Source organism: Sinocyclocheilus grahami, unplaced genomic scaffold (assembly GCF_001515645.1).
Source record: "Sinocyclocheilus grahami isolate Dianchi unplaced genomic scaffold, SAMN03320097.WGS_v1.1 scaffold321.1, whole genome shotgun sequence".
NCBI classification, from domain to species: domain Eukaryota; kingdom Metazoa; phylum Chordata; class Actinopteri; order Cypriniformes; family Cyprinidae; genus Sinocyclocheilus; species Sinocyclocheilus grahami.
In genome coordinates, this window is record NW_015505500.1 from 71593 (window position 1) to 90963 (window position 19371).

At 36.3% G+C, this 19371-nt stretch overlaps 1 protein-coding gene across 1 annotated transcript in view; it reads right to left on the minus strand.

Moving 5' to 3' along the window:
• LOC107602165 (mannosyl-oligosaccharide 1,2-alpha-mannosidase IA-like) overlaps window positions 1-1422 on the minus strand; it is a gene marked incomplete at its 3' end in the record, with an annotated part of 72074 nt that extends 70652 nt beyond the window's left edge. Inside the window, exon 1 of the mRNA XM_016294594.1 lies at window positions 1317-1422. The remainder of the gene's footprint in view (window positions 1-1316) is intronic.
• Between the last annotated feature and the right edge of the window lie 17949 nt (window positions 1423-19371).

Here is a 19371-nt window from a genome sequence, read left to right on the forward strand (position 1 = left end):
TTAAAACAAGGCTCGCTGTGGTAACTTTAACTGGGTAATGTTACCAGCGTGTCAAAATACAACAGCATGCCTAGCAAACATGTTACTGAACAACTAGCCTTAAACAATGAGCAATATTTGGCGATAGCATATTTGCCAACATAGCATTAGGCAATGAGATTGAAATAAGAAAGTTAGCTTAGCTTCGTGAAGACATTCAGAGATGAAAAAAGGGCGAAATGGCCAGTTGTTACGTGGATGCTTTAACACTTCTTCATATCTTGCTTTTTCCAGAGGGGAAAGCAGATCTCACGTTAAAGTGTTGTTGATGCAGTCACATTAGCACAACTTCAGCGATGAATTGCGGGCAAAGAGTCTATGTCAATTGTGAGAAGCAGTGCTCGGCTCAGGTCACTTGCAAGTCTATCTGCTTATCAATCAATCAACGCGGCGAGTTTGCTTTCAAGTTCACAAACTTGAATCTGGTGAGATACTCTGTGGGAAACGAACCCTTGTTGCAAAATTCCTTACTGAACGCTTCCTGTAGAGATGGAATTCGCCATCTGATTAGCTCCTGAGCAAAGCGATAGCTACTGAATAATGACTGAAAGGACCTTATAAAAGGGAATTATGATTGGCGTCGTATTCCTATGGGTAGACGTGGATCAGCTGAGTGTCAGCTGATGCGAGCTTGACTAACGTGGCCTGCCAGAACAAACGCTAGGCTCCATTAATCTGTTGAGGATACAGAAAAACCCATGCATGACAAGAGTCAGACTCATTGATGTAATCCTATTCTTTTATAGATTTACCATGTTAGACTCAAACAGAGAAAGACTATGTCATCATTGCTGACATAAACTGGTCAATGCTGAATTTTAACATTGCCTCTCAGCAGAAGTCAGATGACATTTATGTCAGGTTGTGATGGAGGAGGCATCCATCTATTTCAAATCGAATGCCTCCAGATCCAACCTCAGAGAGCTCAAAATAACCATCATGTGACACACGTGACTCATGCATGTGGTTCTTTCTAACGTTAAATAAATTGCTTTAAGCACACATACTGTATTTTAGTGCAACAAACTGTATTATTCAGTAAGCACCCACAATCAATTTAACCAGCTGCTAAATGTGCCGAGATGGCACTGAATATTCAAATGAAGTCAGTCATTTTCTCAGCACAAATTTGCCTCTTTCTATGCAAATTAAGCTTGTTATAAATGTGTATTACTCACAGAATTCAGAACTGTTTGCCCGGTGAAATTAATGTCACACTATTTCCGCCCGCAGACAGCAGCAGCAAATTGAATTTTATTTAAGAGATGTTTATTTACATTTTCTATCGATTTTAAGCCGATTCCGGTGCCTGGATCGCAGTGACGCTGTACAGTTCCAGTAAAGTATGCCAGATCACGGCAGCCGTTGCATTCTCCACTCACAACCCAGCACTGTCGATTAAAGAAAGGATGATATAAACCTTTGCACCACTTATCCAAAACACAGATCAATGACACCATCCTGCTGTGTCATGGTGCCTTAGTAATTCAGATTAATGTTTTATTAATGGAGAACTGTTCAGCAGACCCCTGACCGCGAATGGACACCAAGAACCTATTAAACTCACATTCCAGCACCATATCTGTTCAACACAAGTACGTACGTTTAGCCTTGTAAAGTAATGAGACTAAACTTGCAAAGAATGTTGAATAGATATTGTACTGGAATGTGTAAGGCTGTAGGGCTAAAATAGAAATGATTGCAGTATTTATTTTAGTTTTTCCATGAAACAAACAAAAATAAGATTTCTTTTATTTTATTATTTCAACTTCATTGCATTGATTTCAGCATATCAGCTATTTTCCCATGAAGTAAAAGTGGGAACAGCATTTTACTTTCAGGTTCCAAAAAGGACAAGAGCACCATAAAAGGTATCATAAAAGTGGCTATATATTCCTGAAGCCATATAATAATTTTATGGGACGAGCAGACAGAAATTAATGTCATTTTCCTTAAAAAGCCTCCCCTCTCCCAAAACATTCAATCAAGATTTCAAAAATATCTATATGTTATATTATATTATATTACAATTAGTGCTGTCAAACGATTAATCGCATCCAAAATAAAAGTTTTTGTTTACATAATAAATGTGTGTGTACTGTGTATATTTAATATGTATATATAAATACACACACATGCATGTATATATTTCAGAAAAATATGTTGTTTTATGTTATTAAATATATTTACATATAATATAAATTAATGCATGTAAATACATGTAAATATTTTCAAAATATATACTGTATGTGTGTGTGTTTATATATATATATATATATATATATATAAACACATAATAAATATACACAGCGCACACACACATATATTATGTAAACAAAAACTTTTATTTTGGATGTGATTAATCGCGATTAATCGTTTGACAGCACTAATTACAATGCAGTTGTACTAGTATATTTATAATATATTATGAAACATATTTTTGAACCGTTTAAACACCGGCAGAAGGTTTAATGGGTTCTTCTGCACTCAGGTGGCAATCTCGCACAAGCAGCTTTTCAGCATTATAGCACAGTCTATACAGTGAAGTTTCCTGTGCAACACTGATGTGTAACTCTGTGACAGTATAAACTTTTCAGCACTGCACTCACACTGAAATCTTCCACCACGTCACATACATTTAATTGCTGTGAGCCTCGGGCACGGTCTTGTATGAGGATATCACTGTTGACATTTATTTTGACAGGCTCAGAGCGTAATGCCATCAAATTATGAATCAACGCTTACTAAATAATTCAAAATTTGTCATGGACTGAACACATGAAGGAAGCATCTTCATCCTCATTTCTGTATTTTGACAACTAGAGAGGAATGGCGAGTGATTTACAGCAATCCCTCTTGTGTTAACTGGGAAAGATCATTCTTCTATGGTATTGATGGATGGCACAGTATACTCTATTGGTTACAGGGGTCAGCTACAGCTGCCAATAAATTTGAAGAGCACTTAAATGGAGTGCAGGGACAGCCAGTAAAACACACCCATCTGCTGCCCACATCAGTCATTTTTATATCCTAGTCTTGGTGCTTTTTAACCTTTCTGAATTAATCCTGCTTCCTCTTGGCTGCAATATTATCATTGAATTGATACGCCACTCTGTAAGTGATAGGAACATGTTAGGTCATTAAGTTAAGTGAAAACTAAATCAAAGATTAGCCAGAGATCTCTAGACCAATGGGAAGAATCCAATGGTTTTTGTAGAAAACAGTACATTTATTTCTCAGTTTCTAAAAGAAGTGTGCCATGATATTAGTGAGGATGAAAATACTTTTTTTTTTAAACCTATGATTCAAATGTAAACACGGAGAGAAAAAACAAACAAACAGAAAACAATGATTTAAAAAGTAAAACAAACAAACATTATGAAGTTTTTTTTTTTTACATGTGTGCATTTTATATCAGATTTTTAAATCAATAATATCAAATCAATGTGTTCAATTGAGAGTCAAATGACTGTTTAAATGTAAGCAAAAATATTAAAGGGGTCATATGATGCGATTTCAATTTTTCCTTTCTCTTTGGAGTGTTACAAGCTCTTGGTGCATAAAGGAGATCTGTAAAGTTGCAAAGACTAAAGTCTCAAATCCAAAGATATAATCTTTATGCAGCTGAATTGATATACAGTATATATAAATTTGGCGTATATGATTTGGTGAATATTGACATGTAACAGTGACTAGATTTTACTGAAATTATACTCAAATTGAGTCCAGTACACTTATATAACAGTTCCTCATTTACCTTCAGATTCTGTCAGATTTTGTTTTCTTCATTATGAACAACACTTTTGCTCAAACCACTGACAGTCTTACAGGTTCATTAGCTTTAAATTCATCCGTGCTGCAATGACGGGCCTGTGGGTGGATTGCTCATTGATTTTAATAGCCGTAAGTGATCCACAGACACGTTCCAATTTAATGATACAATACGCTTGCATGTGGGAGGCTTGTACTCCCTGCTTGTTGCCTTCTCTCTTAACACTTTTTACAATGCGTTTCTTGTGAATACCTGCTGCACTGGTGCAGCCCATCCCTGAGGCTGTTTATGGTGTAATTATGAAGCTGTCCTTTGACATGTCTGAACTGATTTTGTGGTGGTAGTGATATAAAATGTATTACTAGTTGGCTTGCAAAAAGGACTATAACTCTTGGTTAATAAGGCTGGAAGTGTGTTTTGGTGTTGTGGCTCTGTTGATGTGGATTTAATCAGCAAATACAGAATAAAAAAATGACATAAATAATTCTCCAAAAAGGTGACTTTACTCACAGTTGATGCCAATAGAGTTTAGCATGGCGTTAAGCTAATGATCCGCCCATCAGGAACAAAGCGGGACACCTTTCTGTACTCAGCATGACACCCTAATAAGCACGAAAATCAATTATTAATATGCAAATAGATGTATGAATAAAGATGAGTTATATTCAATATGCAAATACTGATGACATCATTCCAGTTTAATATTTTTAAGTATGATAGATAGATAGATAGATAGATAGATAGATAGATAGATAGATAGATAGATAGATAGATAGATAGATAGATAGAATTTCCATTTTCATTTGACAATAATTATATACAATTATTAAAGTAATAATAATTTTTTTGTAATTTTAAATAAAAAATATTATATATTTGTCACGTTTTTGTTCATCTTTGCTGAAAAAATAAATAAAAATTTGAAAAAATAAACAAAGCATATTCCAAATTTAAAATATATTTTGTATAAATTTTGAATGAATTTCTATCTGTTATTCTTTCATTTAAACCTTTAAGTGTGTGTATATAAATATATATAAAAATGTAAAATGTAACAAATTGTGTGTGTGTGTGTGTGTGTGTGTGTATATATATATATATATACACATACATATATATAAGAAGAAACCCGAAGCAGGAATATTAAGATTAATATGGACTTTCACTATAAAAATCTTAGATTAAAGTCTTAGATTATCTAAATGAAACTATCAACAGCTGTTTGACCTCACAGACCTTTTGTCACGACACACCCATGACCTCCGAGAATTAATAATGCTCCCAAATGCTTCTGCATTCATTCCTCCCACATTTAAAACTCTTTGCCTCTGTTCTAAATGTCAGAAATAATTCATGGAACAGCTGATGCTGTTTATTCACTTACGACTTAAGCCTTTAAAACAGCGAGAGAATAACAACACTTGCAGGTACTTAGCGTCGTTTGAGCCACATCAGCAGCCGAAACAGATGCTGGGTAAATGAAGATAAAACCAGACGCAGCTGAGAAAGGGGTTTGTAATGGGTGATCAACGGCTGGATTTGCACAAGGTACTGCTCTGAGACCCACAGTCAGCTCAGTAATTGGTGCAGAACAAAGTACCTTTTGCAAGTGCATCCAGCTAATTGAATGGAAACGGGGAGCATATGGTACCTGATAGTGCTGTACTATGAAGTATGATGCATGCCACTTCATTGCACAATAGATTGGCGAGCAGAAGATTCCCTAGATAAACACCTTTCTGAGGTTTTGTGTTTTCATTTTTAGATTCCTGACATTTGCAACAGTGTTTTTTTTCTGTCTATATCCTTGTGACACACCATTCCTATTAAAAACAACTGATGAAAGCAGCATTTTCTGATGTAAGAAGAACTAAGGCAGTCATTTTATTAGTGTAAACTTTTAAAAGTAAAGGTTCCAAAATAGGGTTTTCACAGTAATTCTACTGAAGAACCGTTTTGGTTCCCCAAAGGACCTTTCAGTGAGCAGTACTTAAAAGAACCATTTTTTTCTCCTTGTGAAGAACACTTTAATAATCTACGGAACTTTTTTTCCTCTATAAAGAACCTTTTGTGCTCCAGGGATGTTAACGATTTTTCATCGAACCATAAATGCCAATACAGAACCATTATTTTTAAGAAAGTAGCGCTTTTACACTCTGTGTTATTACAAAGCAGCTTCACAAAACATAATGCATTAATATCTTAAGTAGTGGGGCATTAAACATAGGAAGAAAAATAATGACGTGCCAAATTTAGGACCATTAACACCATCCTACATCTTAAAGTTTCAGTGTTTGAGATATTTTAGAAGGACAGATGGAATACAGATGATCTTTAGATGAGATAAAGCCTGACTGCCAAAGATGTAGTCCATGATCCTCGCTCTTTTAATTGGTGGCAGGATTAAGTCATTTAGCCCTTAGTAAAGGTCAGCACTCTCCAAACAGGCAGTGGACGAGAAAGGTAAATGAAACCTTGACCTGCACAAATGAAGTCAGATCAGATACTGAGCTCAGAGACATGACCTTTAACTCCGTTACAAACGGTGAGTGGAAACATGACGTTTAATGCATGGTTAAGACTCTGTCACAACAAACTCCTTAACTTGAGCTGACCTCGGTAAAGTTTGTGGGGAAGTGGGAAGCGTTGGATTCATGAATATTCCCAGGATGGCAAGGATTGAACAGTTGATGCTTTATTCTTTAGAGTAAAACTGAGAGTGGCAGAGAAAGAGAGTCCTCTGTCTCTGGAGTAATCAGAAAAGATTTACATCAACCTACCGATCTAAAGTCCACTGAAGGAAGGCCTGCTCGCTCTGGGAGATTCTCACTTGAGTTATTCCTTATGCGGAAATTATCTCACAGAAAGAGAGCTGATGCATGTTTTACATGCCAATATGTTGACTCACACACCTCATGAGGAAGATAAAACCATGAGTTATCTAAAATAAGGTCACAAAACAAGTTAACAAGCTATCATGCATGATTAATCAAAAATGTTTAAATGGCTCAAGATTGTTTGCATTAATGCATCTCATTTTACACACACCTAAAAATTCTCTAACAGAGCACCCGTTTATTGGTAAATGACCGAGAAGGACTTATTTATGGGTAATTTATTTATAAATTCAACCCTCACGGGACATTTAACAAAGGACATTTGCATTGTTTGTATGGTGAAATTGAATTATCATCAAAGCTTAATAAGTGAACTATCATCCACAAGCAAAACATGTCATTCATGTTAATGCAAACATTAGCAAGGCCGGATTGCATTTCCAGTACGCTCTGATGCAGTTTGAGAATATAAAATGAGTATCATCCACACAAATTGCACACAAAACCTAATAATTACAGAAAGGCCAATTATTAAATTTTTTGTTGTTAAAAGGAACCTTGTTGATGTTTTAACTTCAAAAATGATACAGTAAAGTAGTATAATCGATTAATAGCCCTAGTTAGCGTTAAAACTAACTGGAAGTAATATCAACAAATACCTTAACATTTCCTTGGTGATCTGACTGTCAGTTCTTGAGACACTTCTACTCCAAATTTGATTACAAGTGAGAAATAGCCATAATTATGGTGACAATATTATTCAGTCAAATTTATTATATATGATTTTTTTGAAGCCCCTAACAGGAGAGAAAGCTGCAGCTGAGGCTCTTCACATGGGACGCGGCAAGCGGTGGAACCGAGGCGGCGCCCGCGCCACGGTCCCGCGGTGGATGTTACCACAAAAGCCCAAATGACGCCACACTTCAACTTTGTACACCGAAACAGGAACTGGGACAATTCTTTCATCCTCCATTACTAGCAGCGGACTATATGCTTACATTAGTGGCGTGCCCTAATGCTAGTATTTCCGTTCACTGTTTAAGTTCAGAGATGAAGACTGCCATCTAGCAGTCGGGATATAAACTCAAAACAAAACTGCCATGAATCTTTTTGAATGATTTTTTAATTTATTTTTAATATAGATATTCCGTTTTTGAGAATCGATACAGTACCGCCAAACAAAATATCGCGATACTCACGTGTATCGATATTTTCTTACAACCCTAGAGAGACTTTGGGAGACTTTGGAAAATGCTGCAGACCCCATTTTAGTTTGAAAACTCTTGGGTTGTGTTTCAGTGTAAACAAACCAAAACGGAGACTTCTGAAAGTGATGGCGTGGCTGCCCACAATTGCTCTGCATATCCTTGATGACCGTGTAAACAATAACGTCATGCTCATTGTTGCACCTGCAGGAATGGTCATGTGACATGTGTTTTCGGTTGTGTAGTGTGGACGGAGATCGTTCCTGAAACACAGTGAAAACACCAGTGTAGGCGAGGATTGTTTTCATTTTAAAGGGGACCTATTATGCCCCTTTTAACAAGATGTAAAATAAGTCTCTAATGTCCCAAGAGTGTGTATTTGAAGTTTTAGCTCAAAATACCCCACAGATAATTTTTATAGCTTGTTAAAATTGCCACTTCTAGGGTATGAGCCAAAATGCACCATTTTGGTGTTTGCCCCTTTAAATGCAAATGAGCTGGTGCTCCCGGCCCCCTTTTCAGAAGAGGGCGGCGCTTCAAGAGCTCAAACTCCGGCAATCTGTGCTGGCCTTTGCAAATAAACATTCCACTATTAGTACAAGCCTGTTATCTTTACAAAAAACGTACTGAAAACAGTAATGGTGGACTGCTGTGTCTCACTCAGGGCTGTGTCTATGCTAATAGGGCAGAGATCGTCACAAATGGGCGGGACTTTTTTCCCTAGATGACATGTAGGGAGAATCTGGAATCACTTGTGCTAAGAGACTGTTTATGATTTATTGGGATTATAAAAAAATTAGTTGGTAGATTTGTACCATTATAGGCTGGTTGTTTTCACATACTGTGACCACACAACTGTGTTCAAACACCTAATAAAAGGTATTTTTGCATAATAGGTCCCCTTTAAAACTCCTGAGTCTGAGGCCTGAGTCAGATACATTTAAAGGTGTCATATGATGCGATTTCATTTTTCTTTTCTCTTTGGAGTGTTACAAGCTCTTGGTGCATAAAGAAGATCTGTAAAGTTGCAAAGACTAAAGTCTCAAATCCAAAGAGAAATTATTTTTAAAAGTTAAGAGTCAGCCACACCTACCTAAAACAGCTCGTTCGAACACACCCCCACATATCTACCTCACTATGTGGGAAGATTTGCATAACGCCGCCCAAATGTTCACGCAAAGAAAGAAGGCGTAACTTTTATTCTTGCTGTAGTATTGTTGCCGCTGCTGCTATGTCATGAAGACGCTGTGTGTTTCGTTGTGAAAGCGAAACTACTTTGTTTGGCCTTCCAAAAGAGGACGATATCCGCTTTGTCAAGCCTGGAGCTGATCCGTGCTGGTCGCTGAGGAAATACTTCAACTTAGTGCTGTGGATCGCCGGATCGGCTTTCCCCGTTTTCACCGCTCCTTTGCCGGGACCGCCGTTCTCGACCCCGCCGCCTCAGCTCACTCTTGCTCGACTTCAGCTCACGCTAAGCCGGGGCTTTCGCTCAGGCTAGGCCACTGTGTTTTTCGTTGTGAAAGCAAAACTACTTTGTTTGGTCTTCCAAAAGAGGACGATATCCGCTTCGTCATGACTAGAGCTGATCTGTGCTGGTCGCTGAGGAAATACATCAACTTAGTGCTGTGGATCGCCGGCACATTTTATGGAGGACTGTTTACTGATCCTGGGAGAGTAACGTTAGACTAAAATGCCGGCAGTTCTGACTCACGTAAGTACGTTTTCTTTTATCATTTGCCACTGATGATTCAAACGCGAGTTTTGGGCAGTGTGGAGTAGCACTTGTTGTTTGTCATTTCTCTGATCACAAATGCAGACAGGGTTTTATGTTTACGCAGCACAATGCAATGCAACGCAACACGTAAAAAGACGGTATAAGTCATTATAATCAGTAATTATGTCCCCACTGGATGCAACAAATGCCTTGTTTATAATGAGTTTTCATGTTTTTGAATCATCGCTCCGGCCGGACACGCCATCACAGTATGGTGAGGGGCGTAACATTTCCATCTCACGCTTGAGGTGTTTGGCCAATCACAGCACACCTCGCTTTTTCAGACCGATGAGCTTTGTAAAAATCGACGCGTTTCAAAAAGGCGGGGCATAGAGGAGAAACAATAATGTACAGTATGTGGAAAATAATGTGTTTTTTTTACTTTAAACCGAATAAACACATTTCATTACACCAAATACGCAAAATAATGTTCTTTTTAGCAGCATCATATGACCCCTTTAAAGTTGCTGCAGGTAAACTAGTACATTATTTACTGTATAAAACATTCTACATTCTATAAATATAAAAATTCTATCTATAATGCTAACATTACATTCAAATCACTGTCGTGTGGCTTAACTACCCAGACAGATGTAAACAGTTATTTCTTTAAAGGGGTGCTATTATGCATTTTCACTTTTTCAACTTTAGTTAATCTGTAATGTTGCTGTTTGAGCATAAAAAAGATCTGCAAAGTTACAAAGCTCAAAGTCCAAGAGATATTTTATTTAACAGAAATCACTTTTTAGAAACTACAACGAACGACTCGTTTGGACTACAACGCATATTTTCCGGGATTTGTGATGTCACAAATATCGACGAATGGGACGAGACCTGGTTGAACTGCACTAGAGAAGGCACCGAGTGTTATCACTATGTCGGAGACACGCTAGCTTTCCCAAGGCAGACGAACTTAGAGTGGTTGCAATCATCCGGGTTTAAATCGTGCTCAAATTGATTTGATTTTGACGCAATATTTACACTGAAGCTTGTAGGCGGCTATGGTAAGGGGCATGACATTTCCCGACCAGGCGCCGAGTGCTGCCAATCACAACACACACTGGCCCAGCTAACCAATCACAGCACATTTCATATTTCAGAAGGCGGGCCTTCATTTGACACAGGAACTATTCGAGCCGTTCATGCCAGACTGGGGAGAGAGGTGTTGTAATAATGTAAAATATGTAAAAAATTACGTGTTTTTCGAACAACCTAGTATGAGAGCCTGTTCTTCTAGTACACCCCCAAAACAAAATCAAGATTTTGTAAAAGAGCATAATAGGACCCCTTTAAAAGAGACAAACTATTGTGTTTACATCATAAAAAAGAGGGTTGTTCATAATTGTCTTTCAACAAGAAACTTTTCCAGCAACTTCCTGTCAGTGTTATTTGTCTGTTCTTGACTTGAAGTTTGTTTCACTCAGAGCAAGCTGCAAGAACAGCTTCATCTGTCATGAAAACCTGTGAGTGGCTTATTCCCTCTGACACTCTGACAGGATGAACACTATAATGACAGTCTAGACACGGTGCAAGAGTATGGGGTGTTGGTGGGAAGGCAGACCCTCCACGGGGAATGAAAGAGACTGGAGCTTCAAACAAGCCCAACAAGTGATCTCTCAATTCCAGTGTCGATTCGAAGGATTGATAACTGTCAGTTCAGCCAGAAATGAAAATGTACTCACCCTCAGGCCATCCAAGATTTAGATGAGTTTGTTTCTTCATCAGAAAAGATAGGGAGAAATGTAGCATTACATCACTTGCTCACCAATGCAGTGAATGGGTGCCGAAACTGTGGATAAAAACATCACAATAATCCACAGTAAAAACATTACTATTGTGAAGTATTATTACAATTAAAACAACTATTTTCTATTTATCGAAGGATTGATAACTGTCAGTTCAGCCAGAAATGAAAATGTACTCACCCTCAGGCCATCCAAGATTTAGATGAGTTTGTTTCTTCATCAGAAAAGATAGGGAGAAATGTAGCATTACATCACTTGCTCACCAATGCAGTGAATGGGTGCCGAAACTGTGGATAAAAACATCACAATAATCCACAGTAAAAACATTACTATTGTGAAGTATTATTACAATTAAAACAACTATTTTCTATTTAAAAATGTAATTTATTCCTGTGATGGCAAAGCTGAATTTTCAGCAGCCATGAATTTTTAGTGTTACATGATCCTTTAGACATCATTCTAATATGCTGATTTGGTGCAGAAGACCCCAATTTGCATCAGAGCGTTTTCTACTGTCCCAATACTATCACATTCACTGTATTGTGAAAGCATGAGTCTCATTGGCCAGACCTCTGAGCAACATACAGTCACTGCGCACCGAGCCTTGTAATTATCCTTACAGACGAAATGCTGTCACAATCAATTCCATTATCAGTAGGACAGAGTCTTTTCTTTCAGCGCTGTAGGGGAGAGCAGAGACAATTGTTATTGCATTTTGCTCTTACAAAAATGGCATAATGGCATAAAACTTTGCCTCAAACATCTTTCACATATGAGCATTAATTTCCCATGCCAATTAAATTGTTACCTTAAAATAAATGTCAATAACTTTTAACTGAGTGAGATTCATTTAAAGGTTCAAGGTTGCTTTTACATTTTTAACTCCCATGCCATTATGGAACAATAATTTATAGTATTTAAAAGCTGTAAAATATATTACATTCAGACATACGTTAAAAGCAATAATATTTCAACAATAGATAGTTTAAATGTTTTGCTTTTAGCTTTGCATAGGAGAGAGGGGACACTTGTTACTACGTTTTTTTTTTGTCAGAAAATGTTTGGCATAAACCTTTAAAATGTTGCCTCACACATATTAGCATATTACAAAATAATAGTACAATCAATAAATAAATAAACATCAATGACGTAACTGAGCCAGATACATTAAAAAAATGAAGGTTAAAAGTTATATTTTTAACTCCCATGTTTTGTAACTGTTAAATAACAATTACATTATTTAAATGCTATAAAATGTATTACATTTAATATTAATTGGCATGGGGTTATGTGTACACACACACACACAAAATCTCAAAAATATATATTATTCTAATATTAGACTACCTTAATGCATATGCATTAAGGTACTTTGATATTAGAATAATATATATTTTCGAGATTTTGTGTCTTGTAAGACATTTTAAGCCCTGAAGCTTAAAGATTTACACTTGAATGTGACATTGAGATGATTTTAGCAAGAAATATTACGGATAGCTACGATTAACATTCCAGCAACATGCAGAGTGCAAATTAAACACAAAATAATCCAATAATGTAATAATCCCAAAAACAGTCGTCCCTTGAGTGAAAAATAAGCCTAGAATAACGGGCAACCCTGTTCTAAAAATGCCTGCTGTCGTCTTTGTGTGCCTTTTGGCCTTATTTAAATTCTCCGCAGCTTCTTTTCTGGAAAGAATGTCATGCACACACTAATTCGTGCGTGTAAAAACATTACTATTGTGAAGTATTATTACAATTAAAACAACTATTTTCTATTTAAAAATGTAATTTATTCCTGTGATGGCAAAGCTGAATTTTCAGCAGCCATGAATTTTTAGTGTTACATGATCCTTTAGACATCATTCTAATATGCTGATTTGGTGCAGAAGACCCCAATTTGCATCAGAGCGTTTTCTACTGTCCCAATACTATCACATTCACTGTATTGTGAAAGCATGAGTCTCATTGGCCAGACCTCTGAGCAACATACAGTCACTGCGCACCGAGCCTTGTAATTATCCTTACAGACGAAATGCTGTCACAATCAATTCCATTATCAGTCAGCAAGAACGTGCTGCAGATCATTCACGCTCCACCCAGCGGAAGAGAGGCCATCTTCATTAACACAAAACGGCACACTGTTCGTTAGGTGAGACACGTTTACGCAGCAAAGTGAGCAGCGGCGTGCCTGCGGGGGTCGACGGTAGAGGCTGTTAAAAGCTTGGAGCATGTCTGAGCTCCCAGTGCTGGCAAAAGTCAGTGCACATTGTGGACCTCTTTAGATCGTAATACAAAAAAGCTGCAGGGCATTTCTATAAGAGCCGGCCTGAATCTGCTTCAGATAATGATCTCAGGCCTCGTCAAGAGTAGGAGATTCAAGCAACATGATGAAACCGCTGAAATCACGTCCTTTGTTTTGAGGACAGAGTGTCATTGGCTTTTCTTTCAGCGCTGTAGGGGAGAGCAGAGACAATTGTTATTGCATTTTGCTCTTACAAAAATGGCATAACCCTTTGAAACTTTGCCTCAAACATCTTTCACATATGAGCATTAATTTCCCATGCCAATTAAATTGTTACCTTAAAATAAATGTCAATAACTTTTAACTGAGTGAGATTCATTTAAAGGTTCAAGGTTGCTTTTACATTTTTAACTCCCATGCCATTATGGAACAATAATTTATAGTATTTAAAAGCTGTAAAATATATTACATTCAGACATACGTTAAAAGCAATAATATTTCAACAATAGATAGTTTAAATGTTTTGCTTTTAGCTTTGCATAGGAGAGAGGGGACACTTGTTACTACGTTTTTTTTTTGTCAGAAAATGTTTGGCATAAACCTTTAAAATGTTGCCTCACACATATTAGCATATTACAAAATAATAGTACAATCAATAAATAAATAAACATCAATGACGTAACTGAGCCAGATACATAAAAAAAATGAAGGTTAAAAGTTATATTTTTAACTCCCATGTTTTGTAACTGTTAAATAACAATTACATTATTTAAATGCTATAAAATGTATTACATTTAATATTAATTGGCATGGGGTTATGTGTACACACACACACACAAAATCTCAAAAATATATATTATTCTAATATTAGACTACCTTAATGCATATGCATTAAGGTACTTTGATATTAGAATAATATATATTTTCGAGATTTTGTGTCTTGTAAGACATTTTAAGCCCTGAAGCTTAAAGATTTACACTTGAATGTGACATTGAGATGATTTTAGCAAGAAATATTACGGATAGCTACGATTAACATTCCAGCAACATGCAGAGTGCAAATTAAACACAAAATAATCCAATAATGTAATAATCCCAAAAACAGTCGTCCCTTGAGTGAAAAATAAGCCTAGAATAACGGGCAACCCTGTTCTAAAAATGCCTGCTGTCGTCTTTGTGTGCCTTTTGGCCTTATTTAAATTCTCCGCAGCTTCTTTTCTGGAAAGAATGTCATGCACACACTAATTCGTGCGTAAATCTGTGAGAAAATTACACAGATGTTTTCTTGTTGCTACTAACACATGCTCTGCCATCTGCGGTTGTGTCTGCTTAAAGTATTACAGCATAATCATGAATGAAATATGAACACACGGTTCATATGTTGATCTCTAAATAAGCCTCTTTAAATCAGGGTTTGTCTGCCTGGAAGCAGGTTCAAGCCAAGTTACACTTTCACTAACTTTTTATGCATATGCTTTCAATTTACTGAATAAATGAATTCGAATAATGGTTATGATGACCGTAATCCCACCTATAATCAAATAAAGAAAGAAAAAAATCTAAATACTGTAGAAAGTGACTGGCCTAACTAGAATATGAACACTGCAAACGAATTACAACACGCATTTATTATTTTTAGTCTAAAATACTTTTACTATGGCCTCAAAAATTGCACACAAATAAAATCGCTAATGGAATCGTTCTGGAATGCCTTATGATTCCCATTCATATGTCATATTGACTATTACTAGCTAGTGTCTGCTCTGTATTCACAGTGTGACTGAAGAGTGAATGTAATTTCTAGGCTGGATTATGACTGACAGACAGGAATGAGTGGCACACATCTTATCTTCATTGCACTGGCGAGGGAGAGCTGCTGACACACTGGATTTAGCAAATGAGCCACTGATACATTCTTAATCATTTTTTGCTTAATTTGAGTCGGGCTCGGCCGGTCGGGAGCAGCAGATAATGGCAAATTGCAGACAGTCTTAATAGACTTACAGAGTTTTGATTTCAGGGAATTCAAATCTATTAACTTTTACACCGTCTTTCACATCGGCCTCCGGTGAGAATGAGGGTGAGGAAGGTTAAAAAAAAAACAATGAATGCAGATGCTCATGACACAATCAGACCATCACAAATACCCTGAATAATTGAATTACAATTAAACATACTGATCAGGATTGTCATTGTAATTACGTCCATTTTGTGAGGCATTTTAGTGAGTCTGTTTCCTTAGGATGGTTGCACAGATGCATGCAAAGTTTTCTCTAGTACTTGCAGAAATATAATCAATCTAATCTAATCTAATCAAAAGAATGATATATGTTGGGAACAGCAGGGAAGAATTTATATAAGCCCCTGAATTTAAATGCAAATGGGACAAATCGGTGCAAAACAAAGAAGGTGTATGAGTGAAATAATAAGGCAGTTTATTTCCTCCTGGAACTGTGCACTGTGCTGGGCGAGAAATGAAACTATTGTTTCCTTTGTCATCGCCATCATTTCACAGGCTTCAAATTAAATCCTCCTCCCTGTTTGGCTCTGCTGTTTAAAGAGAATAAATGGAGGAAAGTTTCTCTGAAAAATAAATGTATTCTTAATTATCCATCCTCGGAGTGCACATGCAAATGCTGTGTTTTTTCTTTCTTAAAGGAGCCAGTTTCTACACTTTTGTAGCATATTCTAACACTTCGTATTCAGCCACATGAAAATATGCACCTTAAGGTTTCTTGTACCTAAAAGTAATGTAGTTTTGCATGACTATTTTCCATTCACTAAAAATGAATTGGATTTGACCCTGTTCTACTTTTTCATGGTAAACCTTTTCATGACAGTTTCTCACTCACTCTCTGAGCTTCAGATTTAAAAGGTCTATTGTTTGTTTTTGCTACTGTGCCTTTAAGAAACATCCAAATTTCATACGAAATAGACAATAACAACTACAATTGGTAAATACTTTTTTTCTTCCTGATTTAAGCACAAATATTTTGTGAGGTTTATGTTCCAAAAAATATATATAAACAAATTAAAGGTTATTTAACTAGACAAAAATAGTGTTTGGGAAAAATAAGTTTTAAACAAAAACATTGACAAATATTTGAGTATCACTAAGAAACTATTATGGTTTTTATTAATATTCTGAATCACTTTTTATTTTAGATGTTCTGATCTGTTTATTATTATTTTAGTTCAAGTTTAACCATTTTGTTGCGTCTTTTTGCCATTTTTAGTAGGTTTTTTTATGTCAACTGTTTTTTTTTTAGTTTTACTTAAACTAAAGTAAAACGAGAAATGTCTTGGCAACTAGCTGAAATAAAAAAATGTTTTCTTTTATATTTGATATTTTTCATTTTTAAATACATTTTAAATATTTTATTCCATTTTTTTATTTCAAGGAACAGTTTTATAATGGTTTTAGTTTTAGTTTATAATAAGCCTGATACTTAAATACAGATATTACACACACTTTTCGTAGGTATATTCAAGTACGTCAGTCACTCTAGTAAATGCTGAAGATCAAATACTGCATGCTAGATTAAAGAACCAGTATGCAGAGTAAATATTGAGTGACAGCTAGAGACACGCTTGCAAAGATCACACACAGGTCACTCGAGGTCAGCTTGTTTGTTTGTGTTCTGAATAGGGCACTCTCACCACGAATAGAGCGTCATCTCAAATGAAATTTAATTTCCGTCACACACATTCTTCCTGTGTCAATCACCTCCAGAGTCATTCATGCTCTGCCCTGACGGTGCTTTGTGTCAGAAGGTAAGCCATTCCAGGAGGAGAGTAGGTGACGAGAGAGTTTGATGGTGAGGCATTGCCTTCTGAGTAACAACACAATGTTGGAGAGGTCTTCCGTTCTCTGCCGAATAAAGGACATAGATTAGAGCAGCACAGTCAAACGTGAAGCTAAAACCATTTCTTCAAATACTGCCATACCTGAGAGCTCCTAGAAAGAGGGTTTCAACCCAGTTAATAACATTGGAGACCAAAGAATGATGCATTTAGAGTCACATCAAGCCATGTCACCTTCACTGTAAAAATGGGAAAAAAATATTTTTTATTTAAGTTTTTACTTAATATTTTCATTCAGAAATTTCTAGTAAATTTCACGAATAATCCCAAAGAAACTACAGGAGCTAAATGTGAAATCTGTAGAGAGTAGAAATAGAAACAGTAGTGAAATAGTATTTTGTAAAACATACTTTTTTCTTTTACAATGTTGCTCTTTTCCATAAAATGAAAGAATGTTGTCACTAGGGCTGCCAGGCTTCTAAAAAGATCATAAAAACCTCAAAAGAGCCCAATAAATCATTAAAGCAGTGTTGGAAGAGGATGTATTATTAAAATAAATAAATAAATGTGAAATAATAACATTTATAAATACAGTATATAAAAATGGCATAATGATGTGAATATAGTACCTCGTTATTTTGAATAAAAAGGAGGTATAAAAACAGGGACTCGCATAAATCAGCGAATTCTTTTTTGATCTGGTTCATGTAAAAGTGTCTGAATGAAGTGATTTGCTCAAATTATTCATGCACTGGAAAAACTATCATGTAAGCAACATCTAACATCAAATGAATGTACTGCATTCATGTCAAAATATAATTGATCTAGTTTTGTCCATAAAATGTAAGTTATATCCAATGTGGGTTTGGATTAACATTTCTTCAAAATATCTGAGATGCTGCTGAAAAAAAAAAAGGTTCTTCAGGTTTGGAATGACAAGAGGGTGAGTAATTGATGGCAGAGATGTTATTTTTGGAAGAACTATGCTATGCCTTCATCGACTGCTTGATATTCATAGTCAAAGTTCACAGTTTTTATAGTGACATTTTAATACGGTGGCCTTTGTTGCCCTCAGCTACCTCTCCTGCACTGAATTAATGCCACAGCACTCAAACTCCAAATAAAACCATGAAATTTCAGTTAAAGAATACTGTATATGCTCCCTTCAGCCAGAAACGAGCCGGATTGCATAGCATGGTCCTCTTATGAGGACGTTCCATGCTGAAGCCATTTAAGTGTGACCGAATTTAAAAGGAAACTCTGCTGTGACCGGTCTTCCATTAGGCCGCTTTCGGATTTCCAATAAAGGCTTCTAAATGTTTCAGTATTGGCTGATTCTGGGACATAATCACTGACTTTAATTAAAAGCTGTGAATGTGCATCGACGTGCACACACATTGAGCCTGCGGAAAAGCTATTTAAAAATCCTAATGGAATTCATAATTTTCTTCATTTGCAAACGGCTCCAACAAGGGATGAGCAGCTTTGCGTGAACACTTCATCATTCTGTGTGATTGTTTGACAACAGGCCTCTGCCTTCTGTTAGCTGAATCACCAGCGGACTGCACTGAATGCAGATGCCTGCCGGTGATTGCATGCTTCGTAATAATTACGAGCAACATGACCAGTTATAAACTGCTCACTGTCACTGAATTGGCAAATCCGTCTATGGAATCTGGGATGTAGAACCAAATGTTGAGTTACAGGACTAAAAATCCCAAGTTAAAGTCATCTGTCCCCCTGAGTAAAACAGCATTTCCCACTTAACCATTTAAAGGTATAAAATTAATTACATTTTATGTACACTAGAATGAAAAAAAATGGGGTTAATAAGATTTGAAAGAAGAAGTCTCTTATATGCCCATGCATTTACTGTATAAAAACACAGTAAAACAGATATATTGTGAATTATTGTTACAATTTAAAATAGCCCTTTCCTATTTTGATATA